Source organism: Heteronotia binoei, chromosome 4 (genome assembly GCF_032191835.1).
Source record: "Heteronotia binoei isolate CCM8104 ecotype False Entrance Well chromosome 4, APGP_CSIRO_Hbin_v1, whole genome shotgun sequence".
In the NCBI taxonomy this organism is placed as follows: Eukaryota; Metazoa; Chordata; class Lepidosauria; order Squamata; family Gekkonidae; genus Heteronotia; species Heteronotia binoei.
In genome coordinates, this window is record NC_083226.1 from 137,879,207 (window position 1) to 137,893,851 (window position 14,645).

The window sequence follows — 14,645 nt, forward strand, 5'->3', positions numbered from 1 at the left end:
ACTGAAAAATTAATGCATATATATGTATATGTGTGTGTGTGTGTGTATACACACACACACACACACACACACACATATACTGCTTATATGTCACAGTTCTTAAGTACATATATTGTTTATATCTCTAGGGTAGGGGTGTCAAACATGTGGCTCAGGGGCTGAATCAGGCCACCAGAGGGCTCCTATCAGGCCCCCGGCGCAACTGGCTGTCACCTTCTTCCTTCTCTCTCTCTGTCTTGTTTCCTTCTGCAATACAGCTTGCTTTGCCAGGCTTGCTCAACAGCACAGGAGCTACAGAGCAAAGTCTCTATTTTCTCCATTGGCTGAGGCTCCTCCCTTGGGGATGAGGGAGAGCTCATTTTGCCAGGCTCTCTCAATTGCACAGCAGAGTTACTGAGCCAAACCTCTCTTCCTTCTATTAGCTGCGGCTCCTCCCCATCCTGGTCCTCTGGAGAAAGAAGAACCAAAATTTCCTTTGCCTTGGATTCAAATTTCTGTGTTTAGTTTCATGAAAATTTTTATACAGGCTGCTTCTACACAGTTAGGACCCTATGCCAGAACAGCATCCAGGAAAGTGGTATTAAATGTTATGCTGATAACATGGTGACACCAGCATTGACACAGAATCCTCTATATGCAGTAGTAACCATGCTGCAGATTATTCATTAGTGGCAATACCTTCATTAGGGGTTAGATCCAAAGAAACATTATCAGAGCAAAACACAATATTTGCCACCTCCTCCTTCATCCTGAGTCTCCTGAACAGATCTCCTCTTCTCCAAGGCTTGGAAGAGTTTTAAAAACAGCATAGGATATGACACATGGACCTTCAATGTACTTGGCATGCACAAATCATCTTTGCTGATTCCTGTGCTGATTGATGGCAATATAATAGCAGCTAGATGACGGGGGATAAATAGTGCACTATGTCTAGATATATGAAAATGCTACAAGAGAAGTCCAAAGATTTGGTACAGGGTGTCACTAATGCACCAAGGCTCTCAATTATACAAATTAAAAACAGCACTGCTGGGATCAGTGATCTGGATGCAGTAGACATGGTAAACTGTCTGAAAAAGTGTTTTTTTTAAAAAAAACACACACACCAGAATCTAGAGAAAAGTGAAATATTAGTATTTTCTGGATAACCAGATAGTATACCTTTTTCAGTTATACTTCTGAAATAGCTGAAACCTTCACACAAATTTCCCCTCTTGTCCCAGCGATCAAGAAAAAAATAAGGCAATACATTCTTGTGGACCAACATTTATTGTTTGCTGAGTGTGTTTTTTATTTATTTATATTTACTCATTTACAAAATTAATACTATTATCTTCCCACCAAGGTGGCTGATTAAAAACATTTATTAAAATATGTTTTAATAACCAGTAGTCCAAACAAAAATGCATCACTAAAAGAAAACACAGCTAAAAATACACATACAAAAACATATGAACAACAATTAAAAACATTAGGGTTTGTAGAATCTTTCGGGCTCAAGTGCCGTGTTCTACTGGAGAAAGTTTTTCTTCCAGATGTTTCGTTCTCAGCTGCGAAGAACATCCTCAGTGGCGTTGCAGCTGGAGCAGGCGCTCTGACCTTCTTGGCTGCTGGGCATTGAGTGAGGCCAGGGCTGCTGGAGAGCTGCTATTTCTAGGCTGGAGGGGGTGTGGTGAAAGGGCAATTGGTTTGTGGATGTGCCCATTGTTTGGTGGGGCTTCCTGGAAGGTTAGTGATAAAGAAACTGGCTGTTGAATGTGACCATTGTTCTGTGTTAATTGATGGGAGGGTTGGAAGGGGTTTGAAGATAAGGAAGATGGTTGTTGACTGTGCTGATTGTTCTGTGGAATTTGCTGGTTGTTCTGTGACTTTCTGCAATTTATAGTCTGTAGGGTGTTTTGCAGAGCTGGATACCAAGATTGGTGGATGGAAACGCCACTGAGGATGTTCTTCACAGCTGAGAACGAAACGTCTGGAAGAAAAACTTTCTCCAGTAGAACACGGCACTTGAGCCCGAAAGATTCTACAAACCCTAATGATGTTACCAGCCGTGAAAACCTGAAATCTTTGATAACAATTAAAAACATAGGGCAGAAAAGAGGGATCACTGAGGGAACACCAGACAAAAGAAAAGAAGTCTGTTCCTGCTAGCAGAATATGGCAACAAAAGGTACAGATGAGTATCCATGGTGATTGAGTTCTGGACTTTTGGTGCTGAGACTCAAAAAGCCATATCCTGGATTGCCATCTGCAGACAGGGGCACCCGAAACAAGGCCTCATAAGATAACCAAAGCAGTAAGGTAGGTTTGTAAGGAACTAGACAGCCCTTCAGGTATGCTGTTTCCAAACCATATTGGGCTTTAAAGGTCAACATCAGCACCGTAATCTGTTTCCAAAAACAAAGGAGAGTATAGTCCCTATGACCCGCATCAACATTCTGACTCAGCATTTTGGACCAACTGAAGTTTCTGGACACTTTTCAAGGTAAGGCCCACACAGAGTACATTATAGTAATCTAATCTAACAGTAGCTCTCACCCAGATGTCCCCCCCGGGATACTCGGTCTTTCACCAATCACGGACCAGCGGGCGGGGGGGGAGGCGTAGCGCTACTCATACGGGAGGATTACTCCTTTCGGGCCCTCCCGGACCCAAAGATCGATGGGGTTGAATGCGCCGGTCTGATGTGAGATGTTGGAGAGGGGTTGGCGGTCTGGCTGGTGTACCGTCCGCCCAACGCACCAGCTAACACCTTACCATCACTATTGGAGGCAGTGGCGGGCTGGGCGTTGGAGTACCCGAGGCTTATGGTCTTGGGCGACTTCAATGTCCATGCCGACGACACGGCCTCCACTCAGGCGATGGACCTAGTGTCGACCATGGCGACACTGGGACTCTCTCAATTTGTCACGACTCCCACACACCAGGCCGGGCACACATTAGACCTGATCTTTGCATCCGGGATTCTGGTGAACGATATCGCCGTAGAAGCGGTACCATGGTCGGATCACCTGGCCCTTAAGGCCCGTATGGGGGCGCTGCCCCAACCCTGTATGGGCGGAGAGCCTATTTTGGCTCGCCCTCGGGGCTTGATGGACCCGAAACGGTTCCAAACAGCCCTGAGGGATCCCTGGCCCACTGGCAATTCCCTCGATGACCTGGTGGAGATCTGGCAGGACCAGTTGTCCAGGGCTATCGATGAAATTGCACCTCGGCGTCCTCTACGCCCTCGTACGAAGCTGGCGCCATGGTATACCTTGGAGCTGTGCCGGCTGAAACAAGGGCTCAGACGACTAGAGAGGCAATGGAGGCATACTCGGGACGAAGCAACGAGAACATCCTACAGAACGTTTATGAAGTCTTATGAGATGGCAGTCAAGGCTGCAAAGAAAGATTACTTTGCAACCAAGATTGCATCTGCAAACTCGCGCTCAGCACAATTATTTAGAGTAATTGGAGATCTTATAACGCTGCCACAAGGCAAACCAAACGTTAGGGAATTAGAAATAGGCTGTGAGGCATTTGCGAAATACTTTGCAGATAAAATCTCGTTGCTCCGCCAAGACCTGCCTACCACTTTGGATACAGTGAGTGAAATTGAGGCACCGTGCCTGTCTTCGGGTTTAGTGCTGGACCACTTCGACCCGCTTAGCCTGGAGGAAGTCGACAGAATCCTTTCTGCTGCTCGCCCGACAACATGCGATCTGGACCCTTGCCCCTCTTGGCTGATTAAATCTTGCCAGGGGGAGCTTAGTTGTCCTTTACGGGACATCATAAACAGGTCCCTCTCAGAGGGGCAGTTTCCAACACCTCTGAAAGAGGCCTTGGTCCGCCCTCTCTTGAAAAAAGCTACAGGAGACCCGGCCGAATTGGCGAACTACCGGCCGGTGTCTAATTTACCGTTTTTAGGTAAAATTATTGAGAGGGCTGTGGCGTCGCAGCTTCAGAGGTTTCTGGATGACGCTTCTGTCTTAGACCCATGTCAGTCTGGTTTCCGGCCGGGCCATGGGACGGAGACGGTGTTGGTCGCCTTGGTAGATGACCTCCAACGGCAACTGGATGTAGGCGGCGTTGCGGTGCTGATGCTATTAGATTTGTCGGCTGCATTCGATACAGTCGACCATCAGCTACTGACGCGCCGCCTCGCCGACATTGGGGTTGAGGGGTCGGCCTTGCAATGGCTTTCCTCCTTTCTCCTAGGTCGGGGACAGAGGGTGGCTATCGGGAGTGAACGGTCCCGGAGGCGCACACTGGACTGTGGGGTGCCCCAGGGAGCAGTGCTCTCCCCGATGTTGTTCAACATCTATATGCGCCCCCTCGCCCAGATTGCCCAGCGGTTTGGGCTGGGTTGTCATCAATATGCGGATGACACCCAGCTCTATCTACTAATGGACGGCTGGCCCGACCCCGCACCAGGGAATCTCGACCGGGCCTTACAGGCTGTTGCGACATGGCTCAGGCTGAGTGGGCTGAAGCTGAACCCAGCGAAGACAGAGGTCCTTTGCGTGGGTCGCGGCGCTCTGGGAAGGGAAATAGCTCTCCCGGTCTTCGATGGCGCGCCATTGAAAGCAGCGCGCCAGGTAAAGAGCCTGGGTGTTTTACTGGAGCCTTTACTATCGATGGAGGCCCAGATAGCAGCCACTGCCAAGTCAACATTCTTCCATCTGAAGCGGGCAAGGCAGTTGGCCCCTTTCCTTGAGCGCCGGGACCTCGCAACAGTGATCCATGCAACGGTCACCTCAAGATTGGACTACTGTAATGCCCTCTACTTGGGGCTACCTTTGTGCCGGACTCGGAGACTGCAGTTAGTGCAGAACGCGGCGGCCAGGCTGTTGTTGGGACTCCCAAAACGGGAACATATACAGCCAAGGCTACGTGAACTGCACTGGCTGCCGATCATATACCGGGTCCAGTACAAAGTGTTGGTCATTACCTTTAAAGCCTTATATGGCCGAGGACCTACCTACCTGAGGGACCGTCTCTCCCCGTATGAACCCCAGAGGGCACTGAGATCAGTTGGGAAAAATCTAATGACCATCCCCGGGCCGAGGGAGACTAAATATCAGAATACTAGGGTACGGGCATTTTCAATCGCGGCCCCTACCCTATGGAACCGACTCCCCGAGGAGGTGCGGGCCCTGCGGAACCTTGACCAGTTCCGTGGGGCCTGCAAGACCGCCCTTTTTAAACTCGCATACCTGGACTGTTAAGAAGATCGGCAATTAAGCACCCGCCAATGCGGTTAAGACCACACCGCTGAATAACTGCACTTACTGGATTGTTTTAATGTTATTAAGTTAATATTTACTGTTTTATATTGTTAAATGTAAAAGTTTTAACCATTGTATGTTTTTATGAAATGTTGTTAGCCGCCCTGAGCCTGCCGAGGTGGGGAGGGCGGGATAGAAATAAAATTTATTATTATTATTATTATTATTATTATTATTATTATTATTATTATTATTATTATTATTATTATTATTATTATTATTATTATTATTATTATTATTATCATCTAGATGTAACAAGTGCATGCATCACAGTGGCCAGATCTCTTCTGGCCAGAAAAGGCAGCTGCTGGCTAACCAGCTGAAACTGGTAAAATGGCACTCCTAACCACAGCAGCTACCTGCTTATCTAGCAGCAGGCCTAGGTCCAAGACTGCCCCCAAACTACAGACCTTTTTCTGCAAGAGAACTTCAATCCCTTCCAGAATGGGCCATATGAAGCCCTGGGTCAGACTTCTGCTCATCAATACAACTTCTGTCTTGTTGTAATTAAGCTTCAGTTTATTAGCCCTCATCCACTACAAAACTGCATTCAAACATCTGTTCAGGGTTTAAATAGCCTCTTTTGGATTGGCCAGAAGCCACCTGTATATTGATGACAACTCAGCCCAATCTCCAGATGACCTCATCATGCTGTTTCATGTAGATGCCAAAAAGCATAAGGGAGAATATGAAGTTTTATGGCACCTCACAGACCAATGGCCAAGGAGCTGAACAGTGATCCTCCAGCACCACTTTCTGAATCACTGCAAAAACAGTGCCTCCCAGCCCAGAAAGATGGTCCAGGAAAATACCATTATTGATGGAAATGAAAGAAGCTTAGAGTTCCAGAAGGGTCGCACTACCTCTGTTCATTTCTTGACACGGGTTATCCACCATGGCAGTCAAAGCTGTTTCAGTCCTGTAGCCAGGGACCCCACCGATTTACACTCAAACCTCCAAAACCAGATTTGAAAAGGATCCAAACAATCTGCTTCATTTTATTTATTTACATTTTATAGTCCATCTTTGTCACTGAGACTCAAGGCAGAATACTCAGAGTGAGTGAAACATAATCGGTAGGGTGGGACAACCAATAAACAAAGCAATAAGGTTTGGATTGCGGAAATTTGAAAAGAAGCAGAAATTTGAAAACCGAGCTGAAACAACACTTAAACAGTAACATGACATGTTAAATGATGCAGAAAATTACACAGTAGGATTGTACTTACAGCAACAGACAGTATGTACAATACACAGTAGTACAGTCTCTATATACTTAACAAAGCATCTTTCTGAAAGATCTTGTTAAAGTACAGCCCTAATAACCTATATAAAAATATCCTCCTGAATAATTCAGTTTTGTATTGTTTGTGGAAAGCCAGAAGGGTGAGAGTCTTCACCATTCCAACCAGCATAAACTCCATCTTGTCTGGGTTCAGTTTCAGTTTGTTCACTTTCAGCTATTTAACTCCAGCAATCAAGAAATGGCTCAGGACCCCTACTGTATCACCAAGGGATTTGGACAGAGATATAGAGCTGGATGCCATCAGCATATTGATGAAATTCAGTTCCAAAGCTAAGAATGATTTCCCTAAGGGTTTTACATAAAGGTTGACAAACATGGAATCCCACCAGACAGCTCACACAATGGTCTCTACTTGAGTCCATTCTGCAAGGAACTACTTAAACCAGACCTAGGCAACATCTCTGGATACCTATATCTGCTTTCAAACACCTCAACAGGATGGCATGATCTTCTGCATCAAAGGCTACAGATAGTTCCAGGAACGCTTGTTGTCATCCAGCCACCACCCATTCAATCACCTTTCTCAAGAATTGAATGCCTGAGACTTGCTGACACTGCTTGACATCCTTTGGGCCCAGAGGAGGCATCTGTGGTTGTCAGGTACTTTCTCAGCTCCCTATCCTCCTCATCACATCTTCCAGAAGCAGATTATTTTAGTTATGATGTGGGTTGTGAGTGGTCAATAAGGCAATTTTAATGAATAACTATGCTGGATTACATTCTGCTATCATAGAAGAAGCCTGGGGAGATGATAAAAATTAAACAAACAAACATTCTCCTGCCCTCCCCTTCAGTGATTCACACCAGTACCTTCCTTTCACAACAGAAAAAGATTAGTTTATTCTTTTTTTTTAAGAAGGGCTCAGTGCTTAATGGCGGGTAAGACAAAGAATGTAACAAGTTATAGTTCTTTATTGCAAGGGACAGCAGAACCCTGCTTTAAACAGTTACACATTCACACACCTGCAACTTTCCTGAACTAACATGGTATTTCTAGCAGAGAGGAAGAATGATTTTATTTGGAACTCCTCCTTAGGCCCAAGGATCTCAGCCTGCTAATACAGACTCAGTTTGTCTCTTAGGATATTTCCCTCAATTCCCTTACAAGTTCCTAACCCACTATTTCCCTAAAGTAACACAGGATACCTGCTTTTGTTCCTGCCTCTTTACTGAGCCCGGAAACTGATATACCTCTACTTCAGGCATCTGAGTTCTTTTTCTTCACCAGGCAAAGCTTAACTACCTATTACTCCTAATAGGTAGGAGTGTCCTATATCTTTAAGACATATTGGAACTGCCAAAGGATTGTGTAACCCTTGAATACAGGTGTTAAAGTGTCATCATGTGAATGTCATTAACCAATGTGGAATGTGATTGGCTAAGGTGAATAGAAATACAGTAGCCTGCTGTCTGTTCAGGACGGATATAGTGTGGCATACTGTTGGACTGATAAAGGAATTGATGATTGTGGACTGTGACTTGACTATTCTATTGGACTGTGTATTTTGTACTTTTGCCTGGCTGGACTGATTGTAAGTGTATGACTATTGGACTGATTCTTGACTTTAATACACTTTGTTGAACTGGCTGTCTTTGTAAGTGTCTTCAATAGAACTATAACTGAGACTGGTCTGACCAGAGTGGCCCTGTGGGACGCTTCTACTACTACTCTGTCACACAGATCAGAAAATGCTGGTTCAGTTCACAAACAGAACCGGACTGGTTCCCGGACCAGTTCACAAACCAAACCACAGCCTGGTTCAGAAACCAGTTCACGAACTGGTTCAATTTTTAAAAAGCCCCCCACAGGGCCTCGATGCTCCAAAATGGCAGGCTATCTCCAGATCACTTTCTTCAATGTACCCACCAAGTTTGGTGCACACTGGACTTTGGGGGGCTGAGTTACAGACCCCTAAAAAAGGTCATTCAGTGCAATGCTTTTCAATGGGATGTCACCTCTGCTGGTTAAGGAGTGACAGAAACTGACCTGGCTGAGCTAGAGGCCTTCAATGCACACAGTTCCTCTCTGGGGTGACCCTCCACATGGCTCACATATTATATGCATGTCAGATTTGGGGGGATCCAAGTAGCAGACCACCAAGCAAGGTGCCTCCAGGAAACTGTTTTTGGGGGAGTCGTCCAGCGCAAGTTTGAGACACTACAGTAAGGACCTGGTTAAGCTACAGGCATCAGGCTCCCAGAGAACCTCCCCAGGGACCACCTACATGACTGCAGGTGGCTGTGTCTTTCTGGGACCAGCCACCCAGACCTGGCGACATGATGACTGATTGGAGCCAAGTCTCCCATCCTACCTGGGAAGGTGACAGGGACAACCAAGCCTGGCAACCAGGACTTACTGCACAGCTGTGGGATGGGGCACTGGTGGACTAGCTAAGGGAATGTGTGGGAATATGTGGCAGAGGAGAAAGGATGCTTTTTTGGAGGAGCAGAAAGGGGACTCCACAGCCAAGGAAGAGCCAAGCCCCCCAGAAATCTGTAGGTAGTTTGGGTGCCTGAGTGGGAGAGAAGAGAGGATACACCCCCCCAGGCAAAGATTCAACCAATGCAGGAAGAAACAGGGTGCTTTTCAGAGCAGCAGAAAGGGGACCCCACAGCCAGCATGCAGAGAAAAGGGCAGTTTTCAGAACCCACAAAAGTGACCAATCCACCCCCAAATCAAATCAAAAACATGTTTTAAAAGAAAAAAATCTATCCATGTTTCCCACTCCTCACAGCAAAGAAAAGACGGTGGTGGTGGTGGGGAGAAATGTAGCTCTGAATGCGAGGAAAGGAGCAAAAAGAGAAAGGTGATGCTTTTACTCTGGCAGTTTGTATAGAGGCTAGAAGATTCAACAGGTTTTTCCACCCACCCCAGTAATTCCCCTCCGCTTAGTCCACCAAAAGATATTTCTTCACGCGCAAGGAGAACAAGACTCGCAAAAACCAAACGCAAACAGAGGATAGGAATGCACCTCTAGTGATTATATACATCCCCCCATCCCATCCTGAGGAAGTCAGATCGATGCCTGTCATTGGAAATTAGACTTGCCTGTCAGCTTCAGACTGTCACTATTGGTCCCTTGATGGTTGGAAACATCCCACCCTTACCCACTTTTCGGCGTGAAACTCTATGGGTGGAGTTTCTTTGCCAAGAGCGCACAAGAGGTTCCAAACCGGGCATAAAGTTCAGAGACTTCCTGGCCTGAACATGCGACTTTTGAACCGAGCTGTCCAAGCCTCTAACAAGGTAAAGTCCGGGCCAGATTTTAGTTCGGTATACAGGTCTGTGCAAATCCCTACTCCTAATACTTTTCCCTATTTCTCTGTTGCTTCCCCAAACCCTCTCTGAGGCAATGATAAACTTTCCCTTCACTTTATTCTCCTCTCCCTCACACAGAGGCTGCACAGCCTCTTATTGGCTAATGCCATTTAATGTCTGCCTACTTCCCCTGTAGGCAGTGATATGCTGGAAGATAAAACTAGAGGACGTTGGTCACAGCTTTATAGTAGCAGAAATATCACAGCCCTTTCCATACCTGAGTGACCCTTCTCTTCAGGAGGAATTCACTACCTTGGATCCAGTCAGCCAGCCTCTTTTCCCTGCAGATCTATGCTGCCAGAAAGGGCAAGGGCCATACAATCAGAAGACACGCCTCAAACCTCCACGGACTTTGTTCACATTCTCAGGCTGAATAAACTGAAAAATATCTCAAACAGATGGCAGCCCAGCAGCATCTGACCACTAACGTAGAGTCCAAGTCAGCAATGGATGCAAGAGATTTTATTTGCAAAGCACTGAACAAAAGAGTCACCAAGCAGTCCACCTCCTCCTGCATGCCAGATCCTCACAGGCCTCTGACTACTTGGGACAGCTAGGGGGTGGTAGAAAATTGTTGTATACTTTGGTCCAGGGGTGGCACTGCCACTCCTGTCCTTTCCAGCTGAGGGGGAGATAGGGGAAGCCCCCCAGGGGCAGAGAAGGGCAATGAGACTCCAAGAAGCGGGGAGGGGCCAGCAATGCCTCAAGGCTGGATGCTGCCCTCATTAATGATGTGTTGCCCATATATGAACATATGAAGCTGCCTTATACTGAATCAAACCCTCGGTCCATCAAAGTCAGTACTGTCTACTCAGACTGGCAGTGGCTCTCCAGGGTCTCAAGCTGAGGTTTTTCACACCTACTTGCCTGGACCCTTTTTAGTTGGAGATGCCGGGGATTGAACCGGCATCGGGGTGCCTCCAGTCCACAGCTGGTCATGGGAGAGGCTGAAGTCTACAATGGGGAGGTGGCAGCAGGCCAGTGTGGCAGCATGAAAACAAGGCTGGGAGCAGGGCTGGCAGCCCCACTTCCCACAAACCCTGCCAATACTAAGGGTAAGGAAGGTGGGCGGAGCTGGAGTGACAGTGCCCCATGGGACACAGAAGATGCCCATTATTACATAGGTCTCACCTGGGGAGGTGGGGGATTGGTAGGTCCAGTGGCATCCCGCACTAGGATGGGAGATTTAAGCAATAGGCGTATGGCAGGCTGAGAAGGAAGAACGTGGTCAAGGCCGAGAAATGCTGGGAGAGTGACTGGGTTGCTACAGGTATGGGAGAGGGAACAGGATCTGCATAACACTCCCCACCCTCTTTGCCATCTAAGGGAAAAGCTAAGCCAGCTAGCAGAAATCACATCCTGGAGAGCTCTACCCCACCACTCCCCAGTCCCAGAGCTTACAGGACCTTACAACTTCCATACCAAAGTTTTATGCAAATTATTCAGATTGAATGAAGAATTTATTGCATTCAGCAATGTAAAATATCACTTCTTATGGATACCAGTATAATGACTATCTTCATACTTACATAATACTTTGGCCTATATGAATTAATCTATTTTAACTAATCTGTTCACTATTAGCCATGTGTAGCCCCCATCTGCAGATAGCTGGGGGTCACATGGAGACTAAAATATAATACATAAAATAGGTTTTAAGTCCCACAAAAATGCAATTGCAACTCAAGTTTAGGGAAAGTTGTTGCATACTTTGGTCCAGGGTGGATTTGATTTAAATCACTAGTCAGTAAGACTTGATTTAAATCATAGTTTTCTACATAAAGACTCATTTTTGCTGGTTTAACCTTAATAGTCACAATTAGATAAAGATTTCATTTTTAGAATAGTTTTTACAGTTATATAAAAATATTGATGTTTAATACTATTAAAAGCATTATAGATAGGTAATTATAAAATTATTGTGAGGTGAATTATCTCCAGTTTAATCGATTAATCATTCATATTTGGACAACTTTTCTGCTGTACTTTATTGAAAGGAAAAAAATAATCATTACCTTAATAATAATTTAAATCTTGTTATTCACCTAAAACAATAACATTATAGCAAATGTTTGCTTAAACATCCATGTTTGTTAACTGAAGTGATTAAATAAATAAATATATATATATATATATATATATACTGTTAGCCCAGCCTACACATGAAAAACTTAAATATTGTCCTCTTTAGCTCACTCATCATCTTCATCTTCTTCTTTGTTCATAATCTGGAAAAGAAAAACAAGCTTTCCTGCTTTGTCAGGTCCCAAACGATTTCTCAATTTAGAATGAATGAGTCCAAAGGAAGAGAATATTAGGGTTTGTAGGATCTTTCGGGATCAAGTGCCGTGTTCTACTGGAGAAAGTTTTCCTTCCAGACGTTTCATTCTCAGCTGCGGAGAACATCCTCAGTGGCGTTGCAGCCGGAGCAGGCGCTCAGACCTTCTTGGCTGCTGTGCATTGAGTGGGGCCAGGGCTGCTGGAGAGCTGCTATTTCTAGGCTGGAGGGGGTGTGATGAAAGGGCAATTGGTTTGTGGATGTGCCCATTGTTTGGTGGGGCTTCCTGGAAGGGTAGTGATAAGGAAACTGGCTGTTGAATGTGACCATTGTTCCGTGTTAATTGCTGGGAGGGTTGGAAGGGGTTTGAAGATAAGGAAGATGGTTGTTGACTGTGCTGATTGTGCTGTATAGTCTACAGACTATAAACTGCAGAAAGTTTCAGAACAACCAGCAAATTCCACAGAACAATTTTTGTTCACATTATTATAGCTTTTGCTGCCACTTCTTGTAAGTATTCTGCTGTGTGTGCATTTCCTGACGTATCAATTATTTGTGCAAGGAAGACTTTCCCTTCTTCTGTTGTTATACAAGCACATACAACTGGATCATTGTGGACATTACTCCACCGATCAAGACTTAGGTTAACAATTTTACCCTCCAGAGCTGTTGCACACTGCTCCATTTCTCTATCATACGCTTTATCCAGCAGTTTCCCTGCAACATGTGTTCTGCTGGGTAGACTGTATCCTGGTCTCAGTGATTGAACTATATTAATGAAGTGTGGGTTCTCAGTCAGACGGAAAGAAGAGTTTGTTGCATAAACAAACTGGGCAATTTTTTCGTCAATTAACTCTTTTTCTAATCTGGTTTTTATCAAAAACTTATCTATGGTGGTTCCAGGGGGGAAGGGTTTTTTCTTTCTTTTAGGCGATATACTGTGGGTGTCTGATGATTATGTATATGGTGCAACTGAAACACTATCCTGGATAGATAACTCTGAAACTGTAGAACAGGAGGATGGTGATCTTGAAGGTGGATAGTTTCCAGAATCCTTAGTGTTGATGATGAATTCCCTTAAACAAAAAAAAAAAATGCTGTTATTTTATTATTTATACAATTTCTGATTATTGTATTCATTGCCATGCAGCACTGCCCAAAAAGTAATATTTGCTTTTCTTCATAACTGTATCAAAATGGAAGTAACATGCCGTAATAATAAGAAATATAATTTCGCTCAAATATGACAATTCAAGGCCCTCTTTAAGAAATATGATTAAATAAAAATGTTTACCAACCTGAAGATCCTGCCTGTTCAAACATGTTTCTGTTGTCATCTTCATCATAGCACTTCTCATGGTGTTGCCTCATTCGGGCCACCAGGCCTTGCATTTCTTTGTTGCAGTGTTTGCATTTTGCACACATGCCTGCCTTACCAATAGGTAGAGGAACTTCATTAAAATATTTCCAAACTGGGTCTCTTTTACAGCCTGCTGTCATTATAGGTTTTCTCCTCCAGGGAAAGAATAATGTGATAAACCTCGGGTTATACACACAAAGGATCCAAAGTCTTGTGGAGTATTCTGCTCAAAAAGTTTCACTTTCATTTTTACTGCTTGCCCCTCCCTCCTCACACTTAAGTTTCTTCTTATGCAGATCTATTCCACGCCAAGCAATCTTTTTCTATTCATTGAACTTTTTGAAACTTAGCACTTAAGAGGTTGATTCTGTGTACATAGGTTTGTAGAACAATGAGATTACTCTATGATTCTAAGGTCTTTTTCTTAACTCTGCATTTTATAAAATTTTTGCTGTGTAGAAGAGGCATGTGATCTCTGCAGACACAAATTACAGTTTTGAGAACTGCAAAACCAAGCATCTGTGTTCTGTTTTTTCGTCAATTAACTCTTGTCAATTAATATCTTGTAGACAGAGAAACTGCCCAATAATCTTACAGAAACCTCTGGAAGAGCATGACATTGTGAATGGATTAATAGAATTTATTACCAAAAAATTTAAACATTGCATGAATATACAGCCTTATGCTTCAGAATTAAAAACTAATTCTTATTTCATGATGGAATAACCTTTGGATGATAATATATTTTCCTCAAAAAGCATTTTATTTAAAAAATCCAATTAAATTTTAAAAATCCAATTTAAATCAAAGAAATCAAATTTAAATCAAAGAAATCCAATTTGAATTTTAAAAATCCGATTTTTTAATTTTTTTTTTTAAATCATTGATTTTTATCCACCCTTCTTTGGTCCAGGGGTGGCATGCCCCTGGACCAAAGTAGGGTGCCAGAGTATGATGCCAGCTGCTACTCTGGACCCTGCAATGTCTGACGAAAGCAGCTGCTGTGGGCCTGATGGCAGAGAATGCTGGCAGCCACTGCAAACTCAACTGCAGGAGAGAATGCTGGCAGCCACTGTGGATCTGCTTGTCATGATGGTGGACACCAGCAGCTA

General features: G+C 44.5%; 1 protein-coding gene across 1 annotated transcript in view; it reads right to left on the reverse strand.

The window, feature by feature from the left end:
* AP3B1 (adaptor related protein complex 3 subunit beta 1) overlaps window positions 1-14,645 on the reverse strand; it is a 364,644-nt gene that overhangs the window by 52,681 nt on the left and 297,318 nt on the right. The gene's annotated exons all lie outside the window — the stretch shown is intronic.